The following is a 20446-nucleotide window of genomic DNA, read 5'->3' as shown; positions in this document are numbered from 1 at the left end:
TACCCTTTCTGCAGAAAGTATAAAACTGGCCTTGCTGAGGAAATTAAATTTATGTTCAAGTGCTACTTCTTTACAACACCAGGGAACAAGCATTTCAATCATGTTTATCCTATCTTTATGTAATAGTTACCTAAAAAACATTTGCTGAATGTAGTGAGAATCGACATGCAAAGAATATGCAATGAATGAATGTGCACATTATAGCAGCATAACATAACTCATGAATGTGACACAAATGCAAAGAAAGCAGCCTGTGGCCACCCCTTATCTAGCAAGGCTGAAACAAAATTTGCCTTTGGCACCCTGCCATCTCTCTACTCCATACCTCTTTGTTTTCAGGGCCTCTTTGTCTGTCTTAGCTGTCAATTCTCTGCTAAGGCATATACTGACAACTAAGGAACTGGTTAAAAACTGGCTTAAGGTATGATGCAACCCAGGGTCATCTGTGTTTAGAAGAACTTCTTCATGACCATTCAATGAGGAAAGGACAATCTTTTCAACAAATGGTGACAGGAAAACTGGATATCACATGCAAAAGAAGTTGGACCTTTACACCACGTTAAAAAAAAACTCTAAGTGTATGAAAGGCATAAATATAAGAGCTAAAACGATCAAACTCTTAGGAGAAAACATAAAAGCTTCACGACACTGGATTTTGCAATGACTTCTTGGGGAAAATGTAACAAAAGAAAAAAACAGATAAACTGAACTACATCAAAATTTAAAACTTCTGTGAATCACAGGGCAAAAAAGGGTAAAAAGGCAATCCACAGAATGGGAGAAAATATCTGCAAATCATACATCTGATAAGGGGTTCATACACTTCCCATTATAAACAACTCCTACCATGAACCGTAACAATAAACACATAAAACCACTAAGAAATAAACAAAGGATCTAAACAGACACTTCTCTAAAGATAGACAAATGGCCAATAAGCACATAAAAAAAGTTCAGTGTCATTAATCACTATGGAAATGCAAATAGAAACCACAATGAGATACCACCTCACACCCAGCAGGATAGTGACTATTTAAAAAAAAAAAAAAAAAAAAAAAAGTGTTGATAAGGATGGAAAGAAATTGGGCCCAGTGAGCCCTGTTGATGGGAATTTAAAATGGTGCAGCTGATATGAAAAACAGTATCGCAGTTACTCAAAAAATCAGAAATAGAATTATCCTGTAATTCCACTTGTGAGAATATATCCAAAGGAACGGAAACCTGGGACACAGATATTTATGTGTACATTCATATTAATAAGCATTATTCGCAATAGCCAAAAGGCGGAAGCAACCCAAGTGTCCATCCACAGATGAACGGGTAAACCAAACGTGGCACATACGTACAATGAAATGCTATTCCGCCTTAAAAGGAAGGAAATTCCAAAGCTTGCTACAACCTGCATGAATCTTGGAAGCCATTACGGTAAGTTAATTCACAAAAGGACAAATACTGTATGATTCCACCTATATGAAGTATTTAAAGTAGTTAAATTCAGAGACAGAAAGCGGAATGGTGGTTGCGGGTGGAGTTACTGTTTAACAGGTAGGCTCAGGCAAGATGAAAGAGTTCTGGAGATGGATGGTGGCGATGGTTGCACAACACTGTGAATGTACTTAATGCAACCGAACTGTACACTTAAAAACAGCTAAAATGGTAAACTTTTACACGTATCTTACCACAATTAAGAAGAGTTTAAAAAAAAAAAAGTACTTCTGAAGCTGCAAACACTCCACAGGCACCTGCAAGATGCAGTAGACAGGATCTTCAGGTGGGGTGCAAAGCTGGGAAGAAGCCTACTTCAAGAAAACTATACAGCAGTATCTGGGTGTTTTGTTTATTTTTTACTTTGAATTGGGGGCAGTGGGAGGCCATTTGAGAATTTACAAGAACCAGGTATTGCCTTTATGAGTAACTAAGTACATAAAGTGCTAGCTAGCACACATGCCCTAAAAAAAGTTTGGTAACAGTCTGCTCCAATGTGCTCTTATTCTGTCCTTTAATGGTAAAAGTTTTAACACCAGAAACAGCTTTTTATGTAACATTTAGATACAAAAATACAGCTGTTTGTGGATCTTATTTTGATTCAATCTTAGAGACCATCATTGTCTAAGGCTACAGTTCTCAAACAACTGCTGAAGTTGTATGGGTACTACAGACATGCACATCCCACAAACTAGTCAGGTTTTGATCGTGAAAGGACTCTCACCAAGGTATATAAAACAAAACAAAAGGCCAGGCCTGGTGGCTCATGCCTGTAATCCCAGTACTTTGGGAGGCTGAGGTGGGCAGATCATTTGAGGTCAGGAGTTTGAGATCAGCCTGACCAACCTGGTGAAACCCCATCTCTAAAAATACAAAAAAAAAAAAATTAGCCGGGCATGGTGGCGCATGCCTGTAGTCCCAGCTACTCGGGAGGCTGAGACAGGAGAATCACTTGAACTCAGGAGGTGGAGGTTGCAGTGAGCCAAGATCGTGCCACTGTACTCCAGTCTGACAGAGTGAGACGGGAAGGGACGGGACAGGAAGGGAAGGGAAGAATTCAGACACCTAGGTGAAGGGCGCAATTTCCCAGAAGTACAAGTACTGGCTCTAATCTTCAACCTGTACTTGCTTTTAGCAACTGATTTTAAACCAAGCCAACAGTTCACATTCTAAGCATAGTGCTGTGTCTTTCACGTATTTAAGATATCTTTTAAAAATACACAAGTCCAAGATATTTAGATCAGGTTTTATTCCTAACCTAATAAAACCCATTTTTGCCACTTTATGTGGTTTTTTTACACCTTCAGCATACTGAAACATTTTCCTGTTACTAATTTTTTCCTGCTGCAATAAAACAATTTCTGTACCAGATGAGATACTGTCTTGATAAACGCAGAATTCAAAGAACTTCAAACTATCAAAGTGGCACACAGCACTCTCCATAGAAAAAATTATAGGTTTTGGTACATAAGCCTTTTCTTGAAGTCAGTATGATCTTTCAATCTTTTCTTGGGACATTCTCTATTATTCCCTCATCACTGAATTGTGTTTATACACTGCTTTGTAATGCTAAGTACATTATACAATCCTGCTAAGTGTTCCTTTTCAAAAATAGCTTTTCTTGCTGTATTTATAAAAGCAATTCGTGTTCGTTGCAGAAAATTGGAAAATACAGAAAACAGAAAAGGAAAGGAAAAAATTACTCACATTCCTACCACCTAAAAAATTCACCTATTAACTGACACTTCATATTTCCTTCCTTTTAGTGTTCCTTTAATTTTTAACATTCATATTTAATTTCTTTACATTTAAATACATTACTAGTAATACCTTTCACTTCTCAAGTGTCTTCAGTTTTCCAAGACCCCTTTACATCTACCATTTATCTTTACAACTCACCCATAGAGTAAGTCAGCCAAGTACTATTTATTTTGCACACAACAGTTGCCTTCTAGGGTGGAGAAGCTAGAAAGTTCTATAAGGCTGCACTGCTGGCTCGTGGTACAAAATCATACTCATCTTCTACAAAATTATGTTCCAAAATCTTCAATGGAAAAAATAATAATGGTATCAATATGAACTGCTAAAAAGTTAAGAACACTCCTATTGAACTGAAGTAACCTAACACAAAACAGATTCTTCACCAGGAAATCTAGCAACAGTCTGGATTATAATACAGCCATACATGTAACAAGACCAAGGAAGAAAACAGGTCCTACAAATAAGCTCCATCTAGAACCCAACTAGTCCATATTGATAAGTAGAGGTCGGGTGTGGCGGCTCACGCCTGTAATCCCAGCACTTTGGGAGGCTGAGGCAGGCGGATCACTTGAGGTCAGGAGTTTGAGACCAGCCTGACCAACATGGTGAAACCCTGTCTCTACTAAAAAGAAAAAAATCAGCCAGGCATGGTAGCAGGCACCTGTAATCCCAGCTACTCGGGGGACTGAGGCATGACAATCACTTGAATGCAGTAGGCAGAGGTCGCAACGAGCCGAGACTGTGCCACTACTCTCCAGCCTGGCGACAGAGCAAGACTCCGTTTCAAAAAAGAAAAGAAAAAAAAGTAGAGACCCAAAGACAGCATCAACTTTGTTGCTAAGCAGTTCTCTGAACTTAAGTCATAATCAGTCATATTTTAGTTCCTCTGTATGTGGAAAGAGTTGCACCTGTTTGAAATGCTTGTTCCCCGGTGCCATAAAGAAATAGCACTTGAACATAAATTTATTTAGTAAGGCCATTTTTATTTCCTGCAGAAAGGGTACACTTGCTAGCAGTTTTGCCATGAGAGTAAACCGAACAAAGGAGACAGGGTCATTTATAACCTGATGCGTCCATCCTACTGCTGTGTCTGGTTTCCACTGGCTAGAACGGGACCTCACATTCTGTATTTGTCCCGATTGGCTTAACAACTTAGAACTTTTTAAAAGAGGCAAAGGCAGAAGAGAACAAAGGAAGGAGGAAGTAACTTGTGGAATGCTGAGAAAGGTAAAAACACTTTTAAGTAAGGAAGAGGAAAAGGATATGACCTAATGCTTGCTTGGACCAGTATAAGCATGCCAGGGCAAATATTTAGGAGCAGAGGTCTTTGAATAAATTTTGCTTCTAAGATAAGTTAGCCAGATGGGGAGGAAAGCCTTTGAAAAGGAACTTCTACTTTTACTTTTTACAGACCTGACAAATTCTAGAGTCTTTTGCAATTGTTTAAATGTACATGATTCTATGCTTGAATCCAGGAGGCGGAGATTGCAGGGAGCTGAGATCGTGACACTGCACTCCAGCCTGGGTGCCAGAGCAAGACTCCGTCTCAAAAATAAACAGGCAGTGGCTCATGTCTGTAATCCCAGCACTTTGGGAGGCCGAGGCGGGTAGATCACAAGGTCAGGAGTTCAAGACCAGCCTGGACAACATGGTGAAACCCCATCTCTACTAAAAAATACAAAAATTAGGCTTGGTGCAGTGGCTCCCGCCTGTAATCCCAGCACTTTGGGAGGCTGAGACAGGCGGATCACAAGGTCAGGAGATCGAGACCACCCTGGCTAACATGGTGAAACCCCGTCTCTACTAAAAATACAAAAATTAGCCGGGCACAGTGGCGGGTGCCTGCAGTCCCAGCTACACGGGAGGCTGAGGCAGGAGAGTGGCGTGAAACCCGGAGACGGAGCTTGCAGTGAGTGGAGATCGCGTCACTGCACTCCAGCCTGGTCGACAGAGCAAGACTCCGTCTCAAAATAAAAAATGAAAAAAAGAAAAAAAAAAAAATTAGCCAGGCCTGATGGTGGGCGCCTATAACCCCAGCTACTCCAGAGGCTGAGGCAGAGAACTGCTTGAACCTAAGAGGCGAAGGTTGCAGCAAGCCGAGATCACGCCACTGCACTCCAGCCTGGGCAACAGGCGACTCCGTCTCAAAAAAATAAATAAATGAAAATAAATAAATAAATAAATAAATAAATAAATAAATAAATAAATGTATACGATTATATACATCGTTTTAAAAGAGCTTTCAACAAACGCATACATATTAGGCAACTTTATATAACTTTTTCTATGCTTTCCAAAAAACAGTAAGATGCGCCGATCCACAGATGTGGCTGTGCAGTAAAGATCTAACCCGGAGGTTTGGCCTTTGCCCTTGGTTCCCGGGAGGTAATCCTTTCTCTTCCCCACCTTCACATGCTCCAAGATGAGACTGGGAGGTAATCTCTAAGCCCTTAGAATGTCCACTCTATGGGAGCAGTGGCTCACGCCTGTAATCCCAGCACGTTAGGAGGCCGAGGCGGGAGGATCACGAGGTCAGGAGTTCGAGACCAGCCTGGCCAACATGGTGAAACCCCGTCTCTACTAAAAATACAAAAATTAGCCAGGCACAGTGGCGCACACCTATAATCCCAGCTACTCAGAAGGCTGAGGCAGAATTGCTTGAACCCGGGAGGCAGAGGTTGCGGTGAGCCGAGATTGTGCCATCGTACTCCAGGCTGGGTGACAGAGCAAGGCTCTGTCACAAAAGAAAGAAAGAAAAAAAAAGGATGTCCACCCTGTTAAGGGCTTTTGTTAACTGGGGGCTTTGAGCCACTCCAGATAGTTTCGCACTATGATTTACGGTGAAGGGCTTTCAGCCATGTATTATCAACTTCCTGAAGGGCTGAAAACGAAAGGTCACCATGCCAACAGTCAATCATATCCAAGTGACCAAGCCCCAGTACAAATGCTGGATACCAAGGCTTGGGTGAGCTTCCCTGATTGGTAATCTCCATAAGTACTGTCAGAAGTTGGCACTGTCCACAACTTCACCAGCAGAGGATAACTGGAAGTTTCGTAAGTGGAACTCTTCTGTGTGCCCCATGCACCTCTTCCCTTGGCTGATTTTATTCTGTATCTTTTCACTGTAATAAATCCAACGATAAATAAAAGCCCTTTCAGTAGTTCTGTGAACCCTTCTAGCTAATTATTTAACCTAAGGATGGTGTGGATCCCCAGATTTGCAGTTGGTCTCATGAGGGTGGTCTTGGGACCCCCAACTCCGCGATGGCAAAATGGCACTGTCCTCCAGTATTCATTCTTCTTTCTTACTTTTAGTAATGGAACACCTCTCCTGCCCCTCTTAGCAGGAGGCAGAGTGGGCAAACAGAGACTACATTTCCCAGGCTCTTCTAAAAATCAGGGCTGGCCACGTGACTCGGTTCTGGCCAAGGAGGTATGAGCAGAGTGATGTGTACAAAAATATGAGCCATATTCCTAAAGAAAGCTGTTTACTTCTTTTTCTGGGATGCGGTTGTAAGGTAACCCAGCTTCACCCATGGGAATAAGGACAATACCCTACGGAATGGCTAAGCACACAGAAGAAATGTGGAACCCCTAAAATACTGACGTGCTCACCCACTACAGACTGCCTGTCTACCTCTGGGCTATTACAGGATAAAGAAAAACTTAAATATTGTTTGTCCTGTTGTATTCTGAAGTCCCTGTTACAGCAGCTTGGCCTGTACCCTAATGTATAAGTACATCTGAGCATTTTAATATGATTTTGATTCAGTATCTACATAAATCAGAGATAAAGAGAAAGACACACCATAAGATGTACTGTATAAAAAATATTTGGATATATTAAACCTGAAAATGCGGCCGGGCGCGGTGGCTCAAGCCTGTAATCCCAGCACTTTGGGAGGCTGAGACGGGCGGATCACGAGGTCAGGAGATCGAGACTATCCTGGCTAACACAGTGAAACCCCGTCTCTACTAAAAAATACAAAAAAAACTTAGCCGGGCGAGGTGGCAGGCGCCTGTAGTCCCAGCTACTCGGGAGGCTGAGGCAGGAGAATGGCGTGAACCCGGGAGGCGGAGCTTGCAGTGAGCTGAGATCCGGCCACTGCACTCCAGCCTGGGTGACAGAGCGAGACTCCGTCTCAAAAAAAAAAAAAAAAAAAAAAAAAAAACCTGAAAATGCATAACAAACATTTGTATGTCCCAGTTTGAGGCTGATCTGATTAAAAGGAAAGCATCTATCCCAAACAATTCAATATAACAAAGAGTTTTCTCTCATTCTTCTTGCTATTCATAACTACCAAAAAAGATGCTTGATTTAACAAAATCAATAGTTAATACAAACTGAAGGGGGCTTCCTGAACGAATGACTAATGCTTTTCTTCCCTTCAATCAGATTTCCACAGAAAAGGAAAAAAGTAGAGACACTGTTTTAATAAAGTACCTAGGAGGCTGGGCATGGGGGCTCATGCCTGCAATCCCAAGACTTTGGGAGGCCAAGGCAGGTGGATCACCTGAAGTCAGGAGTTCGAGAAGAACCTGGCCAAAATGGCAAAATCCCATCTTTATAAAAATACAAAAATTGGCCGGGCGCGGTGGCTCAAGCCTGTAATCCCAGCACTTAGGGAGGCCGAGACGGGCGGATCACAAGATCAGGAGATCGAAACCATCCTGGCTAACACGGTGAAACCCCGTCTCTACTAAAAAATACAAAAAACTAGCCGGGCGAGGTGGCGGGCGCCTGTAGTCCCAGCTACTCGGGAGGCTGAGGCAGGAGAATGGCATAAACCGGGAGGCGGAGCTTGCAGTGAGCTGAGATCCGGCCACTGCACTCCAGACTGGGCGACAGAGCAAGACTTCGTCTCAAAAAAAAAAAAAAAAAAAAAAAAACACAAAAATTAGCCAAGCATGGTGGTGCACACCTGTAGTCCCAGCTACTCGGAACGCTGAGGCAGGAGGATCACTTGAACCCGGGAGGCGGAGGTTGTAGTGAACTGAGACCATACCACTGCACTGGGCAACACTGAGACTCTATCTCAAAAGAATAAAAAATTTAAAAAAGGAAGTACCAAGGAGAACTGCCTTCTCTTGTTTTCCAGAGTGCAGCCAAATCACCCCGTTTCCAAACACCTTCACCTGAATTTTCCTGCTTTCCTGTGTTCCAAACCACGTGGCCCAATTGCATTTATTAAGCACCTCCATCCACTAGGATGTTCTACACATCTCAAAGTCAGCATGTCCATAAGTGGGATCAAGCTACAAAGTATGTTCTGGAGATGACATGATAAAAATTAAAATCTAGAGGAAGGAGATAAGAAGCCACTGATCTTCACTAAGGAGAAGTGGTATAATCTCACAGGAAAGCCAAATGATTATCTGTAGAAAAGTTCAAGGTTGCAATAAATAAGGGATTCCAAAGGCCACAGTAGAAGAGCTAGTAACAGGAACAGAACTTAGCCGAAGAATAAAGGAAGTAGTATCAAAGAAGAGGGAAATGTATCTAAAGCAGTAATTCTCATGCCTGAGCATGCATCGCAATCACCAGCACAGGGCCTGTGAAAAGACAAGATGCTGGGCCCCAACTCCAATGTTTCTGATTCAGTGAGTCTAAGGTAGGGCTGGAAATTTGCATTTCTAAAACGTTCCCAGGGAATGTTGATGCTGCTGGACTGTGGCACACACTTTGAGAACCACTAGTTTTGCCTGTACCTAAAAATGTAACTATAGTGGTGAGAACAGAAAAGGACAGTTCAGTGATAATGAGAAAGGTTACATACAGTAGAAAGAATGATGCTACAATGTGTCCTAAGTAGAATGAATTTCACATCAAGAGTAATGCAATTCACCAGGTGAAGATTTTAATTAGATTGCAGGTGACAGGCTGGGCGCAGTTGCTCATACCGGTAACCCCAGCTCTTTAGGAGGCCAAGGAGGGCGGATCACGAGGTCAGGAGATGGAGATCATCCTGGCCAACAAGGTGAAATCCCGTCTCTACTAAAAACACAAAAAATTAGCTGGGTGTGGCAGCACTCCCCAGTGTCCCAGCTACTTGGGAGCTGAGGCAGGAGAATTGCTTTAACCAGGGAGTGGGATGTTGCAGTCAGCCGAGATGACGCCACTGCACACCAGCCTGGGCGACAGAGCGAGACTGTCTCAAAAAAAAAAAAAAAAAAAAAAAAAAGATTACAGATGACAAAATCTCTCCTGTCCTGCCCCCCACTTCCCCTTACCCCAAATTCCAGGTCTGAGCTAATGGTTTTTCTCCATTCACTTAGCATTTACTATAATCTTCAGTTTTCAAGGTGAGTAAAATGAGTATAAACCACAATCCAAGGTTATCAGAGATTTGCATACAACTATAATATGAGATCTGTAATCCCAGCATTTTTGGAGGCCAAGGTGGGAAGATCTCTTGCGTGAGACCAGCCTGAGCAACATAGCAAGACCTCATCCCTAAAAAAAAATAAAAATAATAAAAAGAGCCAGGCATGGTGGCACACACCTGTAGTCAGGAGGCTGAGGTCACTCGAGCCTGGAAGGTCAAGGCTGCAGTGAACCACTGCACTTGGCCTGGGAGACACAGCAAGACCAAAAAAGTAAAAATAATAATACTAATAAAAGATTCTGCATTATAGGCACTAATGGAATGAAATAAATGCACAGAGAAAACAGCCATAAATCTCACGTTCGAGAAGACACCCGAAAGCATCACTGAGAGTAGATCTAAACTAAGAACAATCAGCAGGATTTTATGGGATAGAAGGTAGGTGGGAAGGGGTGACATGAAGGCAAAGATTTCAGGAAGAAGAAAAATTCATAATCAAAAACTTAAAAGGGCCGAGCACAGTGGCTCACACCTGTATCTCAGCACTTTGGGAGGTTAAGGCAGGAGGACTGCTCAAGCTCAGGAGTTCGAGACCAGCCTAGGCAACAAAGTGAGACCCTCCTTGTCTCCACAAAAAAAAGTTCTTTAATTAGCCAGTCATGGTGGTGCACGTCCGTGGTCACAGCTACTTAGGGGACTGAGATGGGAGAACTGCTTGAGCCTGGGAGGTTAAGACTGCAGTGAGCTGTCATCACATCACTGCACTCAGGCCTATACTATACAGCGAGACCCTGCCTCATAAAAAATAAAAAGAAAAATACAAAAAGACGTTTAGGACAACATTCTAGAATTTACTGGTATGTAGGAACATGGCCAGATGTAGAGGTAGACCAACTAAGGTAGGTGGTAAAATATAACAGAAGGCCTTGAATATATCATACTAAGAAGTTTAAACCTTACTTTCTAAGTTTTAAGCAAGTGTAAATTGGGTGGGAGAGTGTCTGGCTCCTAAGCCTAGCCTACACCATAACCTATAAATCTTAGCTAAAGTCCTCACCTTGTGCATTCCACCCACACAAGTCATTAGATCTCTGAACTCACAAGGTAACTGGCATAAACAATGATACATAACTAAAAACAAATCCCTCAGAGCAACTGCATTTCAAAAATATAGTCAAACTCTTCTTTTCTGGACCTGCTATCAGTTCCAGCATTCATAAATCCCTTTTCTCACAAATTTTTCTATTAAATATAATTGCAAGTAAACAAAAAGGGAGCAGAAGTTGCCACTGCTTCTGGAATCTTCCCTTGCTTACATCAATAATATATTTAAAATTATACACTTTTAAAAAAACAAAAACATAACACTACAACATGCTACATTCTTCAAGACACCAGAAGTCTTATTCAATGTAACAATTTAGCACACTATAATCTCTAAGAAACAGTGAGTTCCAAGATAATTTAATACAATCTTTAAAGTGACAATCTGAAATAAGATTAGGCATAAATATGCAAAAGAATATTAACCTCCAACACAGTAAACCTGAAGCGTTAGTAACTTTGACTCAAGTGCTAAAATTCAAAACAGCAATTAAGTTACTGAAACATTTTACAACCCTAACACAAACAGATTATCAATGCCTCCACCCCACCCATAAAAATCTCACTTCATATTTTCTTCTTCCAAATAACTAATGAATAATTACGTACATCTAAAAGTACAAATTCAAGAGCAATACCAAAATTCAAACTTTTTACAACCAATTATTAAGCTTTAAAGTATCAAATATGTAGTTTATAACCCAAGCTACAACAAAATTTATGTAATTAAAACATTTAACTCAAGTGAATAACCCAAGTTTTAAATTCTATTGTATCGATAAAAGAAAATGTTATGTAGCAATTCTCAACAGAAGGCAATGCTTCTATATACATTTAAATGCAACCTGTTCCAATTTTTAATACAACAGAGGTAACCGGGTTACTATCACTACCACTAGTTTTAGCTGTCACAAATTGAGCAAGTATCTGTTCTCACTTATTTAGCCAGCATTGTGTAATAAAGAATTTGGGGCCCAGGCACAGTGGCTCATGCCTGTAATAGCAGTACTCTGGGAGGCCAAGGCAGGAGGATCACTTGAGGCCAGGAGTCTAAAGCCAGCCTGGGCAACATAGGGGGAGACACACACACACACACACACTCACACTCACTCTCTCTCTCTCACACACACACTATTTAAATTAGCCAGATGCGATGATGCATGCCTGTAGTCCTAGCTACTGGGAGGCTGAGGCAGGAGGATCACTGTGGCTTGACAGCTGGAGGGTACAGTGAGCTATGATAGCACCACTGTGACACAGTAAGACCCTGTCCCTAAACAAACAAAAACAAAAAAAATTGGCCACTGTCTGATTCCTGGAAAACTCTACTCCTGGAGTCTCCCAACTGATAGGAGTGTCTTTGCTATCCATGAATCCATAATGGGTCCCTCTTGGCCCACAACTGAGTTTCTATTAACAGGGTGACGCCCAGTAAGCCCCTAGTCTCAGGATGGGGGTTGGCCATGCTAGAAATGCCAACCATGTGAACAGTGGGTTGGGGCTTTGAGCAAGCTGACACCAGCCTAACAACTTGACCTCCAGGGAGAAGCGGGCTGGCGACTGAGTTCCATCATACCTATGTAATAAAATTCCCACAAAAACTCTAGATGCTTGCAGAGTAAGAGAGAATTCCCGGTTGGCAATCACTCACTGATGTACTGGAAGGATGACACGTCCTGAGGACGTGGAAGCTTCATATTTGGGACCCTCCCAGATCTTGTTCTATGTGTCTCTTCAATTGTCTGGTCCTGATTTGTATCTTTTAAAAAATAACTATAATTCCAAGAACAGCACTTTCCTGAGGTCTGTGAGTCATTCTAACAAATTATCAAACGTGAGGTGTAGTGGGAACTGATAAAGTCATAGCCAGTTGGTCAGAGTGTGGACAACCTGCAAGTTTGTAGAGTTTGTAGCTAATACACGAAGTGAGAAGAGTCTTGTAGACTGTACCCTTAACTTACAATGCCTTACCTCACTCTGGGTAACGGATGCCCAAATGACACTACAGCTATAAAACAGGATACGCTGCCTTACCTCTCTTCCCGGTACTCTTAAGACAATTAAATGAGAAAAAAGTTAGATGAAGCACTCTTTTAAGATACAAAGCGTTGTGTTTGCTTCGGCCGCACATGTACTAAAACTGGAATGACACAGAGAAGATTATCATGGGAAAAAATTCTGTATTAAAAAATTTACACTTTGGGAGGCCGAGACGGGTGGGATCGCCTGAGGTCAGGAGTTCGAGACCAGCCTGGCCAACATGGTGAGATCCCTTCTCTACTAAAAATACTAAACTCAGTTGAGCGTGGTGGCAGGCACCTGTAATCTCAACCACTCCGGAGGCTAAGGCAGGAGAATGGCTTGAACCCGGGAGGAGGAGGTTGCACTGAACCAAGATCACGCCATTGCACTCCAGCCTGGGTGACAAAAGCAAAACTCCATCTTAAAAAAAAAAATTGTTAGGCTCCTTAAAATATTGAAGAAGAAATTGTTAAAATATTTTTTAAAGTTCAGGACTGTCCAGGTTAAATGGTTTTTTTAAAAAAAAGGCTTAAAATAAACAGCTAAGGAGTCAAGAAACTGAATTTTTAAGACTAAAATACAGAACTTAATGAAAACCAATTACAAGAACAAAATATCTAAATAAGAGTTTCAACTACATAATTCAGACCAGTGCCTAAAAGATAAAAATGCATTAAGTCCATTCCTAGAAATTGCAAATATAGAAATGATGGAGCTTAAGAGAGTGTAAGATGCAGCCACTGTTTCGTGACTAAACCTCCAAAAAGTTCATTTTAGCCTTGGGTATGATCAGGAATGACTGAGGTCAGTAAGCAACACTTTGCTTAATCAGATATGAGTTTGAATACGAACTACTCACATCATAACCAACTTTTCTTGCCCATCACTACCTAATATTTTAATTCAAGCACAAAGTCATGGGACCCAACTGGTCTTTAAAAGGTTTCTCAAAGTATCCTACGTAAACAAGGCAGTTACCTGCCTACATGAGAAAGCATCACTTTCAACTGCATTATAATAGAGGACAACATTTTTTTCTGCTATGTTCCAATGATAAAATCAAGACTTTAAATCATAATTGTACAAGAACGTATCATTTTATTTTCTGTCCTCTTGAATATGAGATACTAAGTGTTGCTGGTCTTTCCCTCAGTAATGCAGGGAACAGTTTAGTGTAGCAGGGGGAAAAAGGCCTTGGGGGGAAAAACCTAGGCTCCAGTGTTATTTCTCCTCTTTAGCAGGCAAATGACCCTTGGGGTCTCACTTTCCTCCAGTAAGATATAACAGCATGGCCTATGGAATCTGTAAGATTCTTTCTACCCCTGACATTCTGAGGTGTTGAGAAGCCAATAACTCGTAATTTAGATATTCTTACAAATTAAAAAAGCCTTGCAAGGAAATGTCAGAAACCATTAAAATTTATGTAAAAACATCCCACCTATGTGTTCCTCCTTATTAAAGGAGATCCAGGTGAAGATCAGATATGTAGACTATTATCCTTAGCAAACTAACACAGGAACAGAACGCCAAACACCACACGTTCTCACTTGTAAGTGGCAGCAGAATGATGAGAACTCATGAACGCAAAGAAGGGAGCAACAGACACTGGAGTCTACTTGAGCATGGAGGGTGGGAGGATGGAAAGGAGCAGGAAAAGTAACTATTGTGTATCAGGCTTCATACCTGAGTGATGAAACAATCTGTATAACAAACCCCCATGACATGAGTTTATCTATATAACAAACATTCATATGTACCCCAGAACCGAAGATAGAAGCTTAAAAAAAAATTGCCCCATAATCAGCAGGAACACATCACTAGGAACTTTCATTAAATATTTACTTGCTACCTCCAATTTAGCCTTAAGCAAACTTAGACGTTTATGTTTTCTTCAGTCTAACATATTAGATGCAAAACCTTTTCAAACTATTTACAAAGCTGAAGCACCAAGACACAATTCTTTGACTTATTTTTAATGACTTTTAAATGTGAGAAAAACATTAATTATGATGCAAGTCATCATCCTATTAAAACATTTCACACTTATAACACAGGCATTTTAGTAGTTAAACCTAAAAAAAAAAAAATCAAAATATTAGCCATAATGATTAAGCTGCCAGTAGTTACACACACTCACAAATAATGTGATAAATTTTAACGGCAAGCTTCCAAACAAAAACCTTGTCATTTTTAACATGCCTCACAGCAGACTGGGTATGACCTCAGCAACTAGCCTGAAATCTTGGCTCCCTTCTTGTGCAACCAGCCAAGTAACAACATCTCTTTAAATCTGTTTCTTTATAAGGTGCCAACCGTATATGGCAGCTGTAGATATTAAATAAGACACTGCACCTAGCAAAGAGCCTAGCACACAGTAAATATTTAATAACTTACAATTAATAAATTTTGGAAGAAATGTTACCCAAAGCAGCAGTCCTTTGACTTTTTTTTAAAAAAATTTAGGCCTAGAGTTTAGGATCCTATTGCTTGTTAAAGTTCAGACTGAGAAATAAAACAACAAGCCTACAAAGAGGCATTTCACTAAGGACAAGTGAATTTAAAATAACCGGTATTATGCAAATTCAATTACCACAGGCAGAATTTTAGTTTATGAGAATAATTCAAGTTGTATTAGCTCAAAGTATCTATTATTACAAAGTCACTGTCTCCATCAATTCTTTCTCCTATTTCTATAACTGCTAAAGAAAAATAAATCATATTATGAAAAGAACAGAAAGATACAAAGCACAGCTGGGTTAAGTTCCAATTAATAACCAAATACAATTTGAGGGGAAAAACCCACTGAAAGGAGGGAGAAACTGAACACAACTGAAGATGATAAAAAATTTCCTTCCTAAATACTACAAGACTCATATTTCAACTGGATCTTCAAGGACTTTCCCTGTCTGAAGACAGGAAGCCTCTAGCAAGTCCTTTCATCACCACAATCGGATCTCAGCTGAACTTCAAAGGGAACTATATAAAAGCCACTTTGGTGGACAGTTGTTGAGATAATCACTCTTAGCATCTTCCACAGATTGAAGACTAAAAAAACCTGACTTACACATTAAGACCAAACACCAGTCACCATTCTCAGCAATTTATTTTTTAATTTGTTCTAGACATCCACAAAATGTATTTTTTAAAGGAGTTCCATAAATATAATTTTGGTAGCTAACAAAAATTCAGCACCAAAGTAATACATATAAAATTTAATCAGACACAGTGGCTCACACTTGTAATCCCACCACTTTAGGAGGATGAGGCAGGAGGATCACTGTAGCCCAAGAGTTTGAGACCAGCCTGGGCAACATAGTAGGACCCCATCTTTACAAAACATTAAAAAACTAGTCAGGCATGGTGGCACACGCCTGTAGTGACAGCTACTCGAGCGTCTGAGGCAAGAGGCTGGCTTGAGCCCATGAGGTTGAGGTTGCAGTGAGCCGTGATCACACCACTGTATTCCAGCTTGGGCAACAGAGTAAGACCCTGTCTCAAAAAATTTAAAAAAAGAAAAAAATTCAGTTAATCCAACTTTATCTCATGCCAAAATACAAAATCCTAAGTGAACAAGCTAATTTCAAATAGTTCTTAGAAGGTCTAAAATTACCCTGTTCTAAGCACTTTACATATATTAACTCAATTATTACTCACCATAATCCTGTGAGGTAGGTATTATCATAGTCATCTTACAGATAAGCAGAACTGAGGCACCACCAAGTTATTAATTTGCCCACGGTCTCACAATCAGTAAATGGCAGGAGCCAGAGAATTGTGACCCAAGCTGTCTGATTCCAGAACCAATATTCAAATCAACTATACTATTCATTTACTCAACAAGTTTTATTGACAGCCTACTATGTACCAGGTGCAGTTCTAAGCACTAGGGATAAAGCTGTGCACAAGTCAGACAAGGCCTCTGCTCTCTTATTGAGAAGAGGGCTGGCAGCAAACAAGTCCAAGCGGGGAAATAACTAAGTAAGTGAAAAAAACAGTGTATCTTCACCTAGTGATAAATGCTATAGAGAAAAAGAGAATAAAGAATAAAAGATTATAAAAGAAGGGGCTGATTCCTATTTTAGAATTAGAAAAGGCCTCTCTGAGGCGATGACATTTGAGCAGAAACACAAGATGTAAAGAGCCATGACCACTTAGAGGAAGGGGTCATGCTAAGAGAATAGTAAGTATAACATCCCAAGGTAGAAACACTTTGTTCAAGAACCGACAAAATGACTATGGGACTGGGGTAGGTTGCTGAAAGTCTGTCACCTAATAAGAGGTAAGCTGGAAGTTGCCAAATCATGCTATACCCTGATGGGATGTGCTAAGGGCTAAGATTCAAATGTAAGTGTTAACAGGAAGCTTTTGGAGGATATTAAGCAAGAAAGTGACAATCTGATTTCCATTTTTAAAAAGATCCCTCTGGTTGTCAAGGGGAATCCCTAGGGAACAGTCAGGGAGCAAGACAAATAAAGAAACCAGTAAAGGCACTATGGCAACAGTCCAACCAAGAGATAATGGAACTTAGACTAGGATTCATGTACTGTTTATAAGTAGATGCTAACAGAAGAGCCTGCAACCTAATTGCCTCTAAAGAGCCTTTTTAATATCCATTTTCCCGTCTCCTCTCCTCACTTGCTTTTGAAAACAAGAAAGATTCTTTTTTAATGTCCATGTTAACGCTTCAGTTGGTGCTATTACAGCAACAGAAAAAAACTTTTCATTTTTAAATGTTGTTTAACATACCCTATGATTAGTAATATGCCACATATACACGTCCATACATTCTTGAAAAGCAGAAAGAGCCACAATGCTCTTTAGTGTAGGACTTGTTCATATATTTGGAGAGAAGAGGTACCTGTCACCTCTTCTGATTACCTTTCCTCTCACGCGTTGTCTCTAGCACATCCTGGCTCATTCTAGATTGCGAACTGCAATAAACTGGTATACCAAAGGGAGTATGTATTTACTGAGCACCTCCTGAGTACCATGGTGTCACTAGATGTCTCACATTTAAGAACTCATTTAATTCTCAGCTACCCAAGGTGGGAAATGGTATCTTCATTCCACAAACGAGAAAAAACCAGAGATACTAGTAACTTGTCCACAGTCACCAGCTAACAATTTGCAGGGCCAGAAATCTAACCTCCATCTAACTGTGAAGTTCCTGTCTTTCCACTACAGCTGCTATCAAAGAAAGTGCTTTCAAACATATATTATATGCAGTCACTGCAACTTCTTACGAATAATGACCAGTTTGTTGCTGGTGAGGACAAGGTTTCTTTAATTCTCTTATGTAGAATCAGAGTTTTGAAGCTGGGAGTGGGGGAAATGTAGGGATCTTATACATTCAAGCACATTATTTTTCAAAAATTATGTTCTACTTGAAACTTCCTAGAAATTAATCCTAAAAGAGCAATTCCCATCTTTAGAAAAAAAATATTAAATATGTACTGTTTACCACAAAATAGCGGTTAAGGTTCTACAACAAAAGACAGGAATTTGGTACAGACTCTACCCTCAAAGGTCCTACAAAATAAGAGAAGACAGGGCCAAAAAGATAATCATAACACAGTGAAGGGGGCAAACAGCCTCAGAATTGAATGTAAGAGAGCCTTGTATACCGGAGAATGATTCCTGCAAGAAGAGGAACTTTAGGTGAGCTCTTAAGGGTCCAGAACAGGAAGGCAGGGAACAACACGCAGCACTTGTGCTTGCACGGGCAAACGCAAGGATATGTGTGAAAGGCTGGCGGACAGATAGATGGTTCCCAGAGGCTTATTGGCTATATACAGCACTCCACAGAGAGAACCAAGGTTATGGTTGGTCCTACCCTACCTAAACAGGAAATGGCTTCTTCTCGGAGACTCAAGTGTAAAGTCAAGAGAAAAGACCAGACAGATACACAGAATTACGGACTGTTACATAAAGTCCTTAATAGTTACAAGACCTTGTTGTGCTATGTGCTAGTCTGCATTATTTTCACCTAAATGAAACCATTTCTACTTACTACATGGCGTGAGAAGACGTGGAGATAAAGAGAATTAGCAGACGTATACACCTGCAATTTATTTTACGGGGCAATACATTAAGGAGTGTTATGTGAGATTATTTCTTTACAAACTGGGAAGAGGCAGGAAAAGCAGCGAAACACAGAGTGGCATCACTGTAACAGTACGCAGGTGGGCAAGGGGCGCTCGGAAGGACAGTTGGGGAACGGCGCCCTGCGTTTTAAGGGAACAGACAAGCGGCAAGGAAAAACAAGCGAGCAGCAACCGCCTTCGGACGCTCCGACCGGTTCCGGGACGCCCCGGGGGCGTCGGAGCCGGGGTGCGGGGAAACGCTGCGGCTGCAGCGCGGCTGGGAGCGGCGGCTCGGCCGGGTCCACATTCTACAAACGCTTGTGGAACGAACGCCCGAACGCGCGCGCGAATGAATGGCGCGGAACTGAATGGCCGGCCGAGGCGCCGGCGCAGGAGGAAGGAGTTTGCTGCGCGGTCTGGCCGGGCCAGCGGGACGCGGGGAGCGCGGGGGGAAGGGCCGCAGCGCCAGGGGTCTACGCGGGGCGGCCATGGAGCCGGCGGCGGCGCGGGGCTGGCCGCGCCATGACGAAAGGGAAGGGGAGGTCACACGTTACATAACCCGGCGGCTGCGGGCACGAGAGGAGCGCGCCGCGGGCAACCCAGGCCGCGAGAGGACGGCCGCGGGCCGGGGCCGGGGCCAAGCGCCCCTCCCCCGCCCCACCTCAGGCCGGCCGCGCTCTGGCCGCTGCCGCGCGGGTCTGCGGCGCCTCCGGGCGACGCGTGTCCGGTCCCGCCCCTCCCCCACCCGCCGCCGGCCCGGGGGTCGCTCACCTTCCGCGTTGCCCCAGACCACCATGCCCGGGCCCGGCCGCCTCCTCCGGCCTTGCGGACCCCGGCCCCGCCGCCGCCAGTGCCCCCGCCAGGAACCAGGGAAGAGGGCCGGGGAAAGGCAGACCCACCGCGGCGCCGCGGTCCACGCTCCGCCACGCTCACGGCAACCAACCCCGCGCGCGCTCCGCGGTGGCTCTCCGCCCCTCCCCCTCCGGCTGGCGCGCGCGCCGCAGCCACGCCCCCTATAGCGTCCCGCGCGCGCTCCCTGGCCCCGCCCACGCCCCCTCCCAGGCCCCGCTCCCGCTCACAGCAGCGCGGCGCACGCGCCCTGCTGCCCCCGGCCCCGGGCGACCCCAGCCTCGGGCGTGGCACCACGGAGCCAGGCGTGGGCCGCCGTGTTCCTCCCCTCCCCGGCCCCGCCCTCTTGTTCTGCAGCCGCCCGCAGGGGGCAGCGCCTGGGCGGCACGTGACCGTCTCGCTAGCAGGGCGGAGGGGAGCGTGGCACGGGCCCGCCCCCGCACTGCACCGCCCGCCCGTACTGCCCCGGCCACCTCCTCGCTTCGTGCCCGGGTCGCGGCGCCTAGGTTGCCATTGGGACAGCGCGCCGCTCCGTGCACAGCGAGTCCCCGCGCCCGCCCCGCCTGGGGGCTCCCCAGTCGGGAAGGACACAAGTGCAGGCACTGACCGGGCTTCAAACCCCGGCACTGTGTGGAGATGCGCCAAACACCCGGGTTCTCTCCTTAAGCAATTGATTTACAGTGACATCTAGTGGAGAAGGGGACACATATGAACTGACATTCCTATGTCGGGAGCAACAGAGAACCACAGCCCACGCAGGTTCGCGGGAAGGAGCACTGCGCCACGGCGTTTTCGGGATTCGTGGCCAGCTCCCGC

At 43.2% G+C, this 20446-nt stretch overlaps 1 protein-coding gene across 2 annotated transcripts in view; it reads right to left on the bottom strand.

Annotated features, from left to right (window-relative positions):
* REV1 (REV1, DNA directed polymerase) overlaps window positions 1–19749 on the bottom strand; it is an 89987-nt gene extending 70238 nt beyond the window's left edge. The window contains exon 1 of one of the 2 annotated variants that reach the window (XM_025355078.1): window positions 19553–19749. The gene's annotated coding sequence lies outside the window, so the exon portion shown is untranslated. The remainder of the gene's footprint in view (window positions 1–19552) is intronic. The other variant, XM_025355079.1, reaches the window with a different exon arrangement.
* Between the last annotated feature and the right edge of the window lie 697 nt (window positions 19750–20446).

The sequence above is a fragment of the Theropithecus gelada genome, chromosome 13 (assembly GCF_003255815.1).
Source record: "Theropithecus gelada isolate Dixy chromosome 13, Tgel_1.0, whole genome shotgun sequence".
NCBI lineage: Eukaryota > Metazoa > Chordata > Mammalia > Primates > Cercopithecidae > Theropithecus > Theropithecus gelada.
This window is presented reverse-complemented; position numbering and strand designations above follow the sequence as displayed.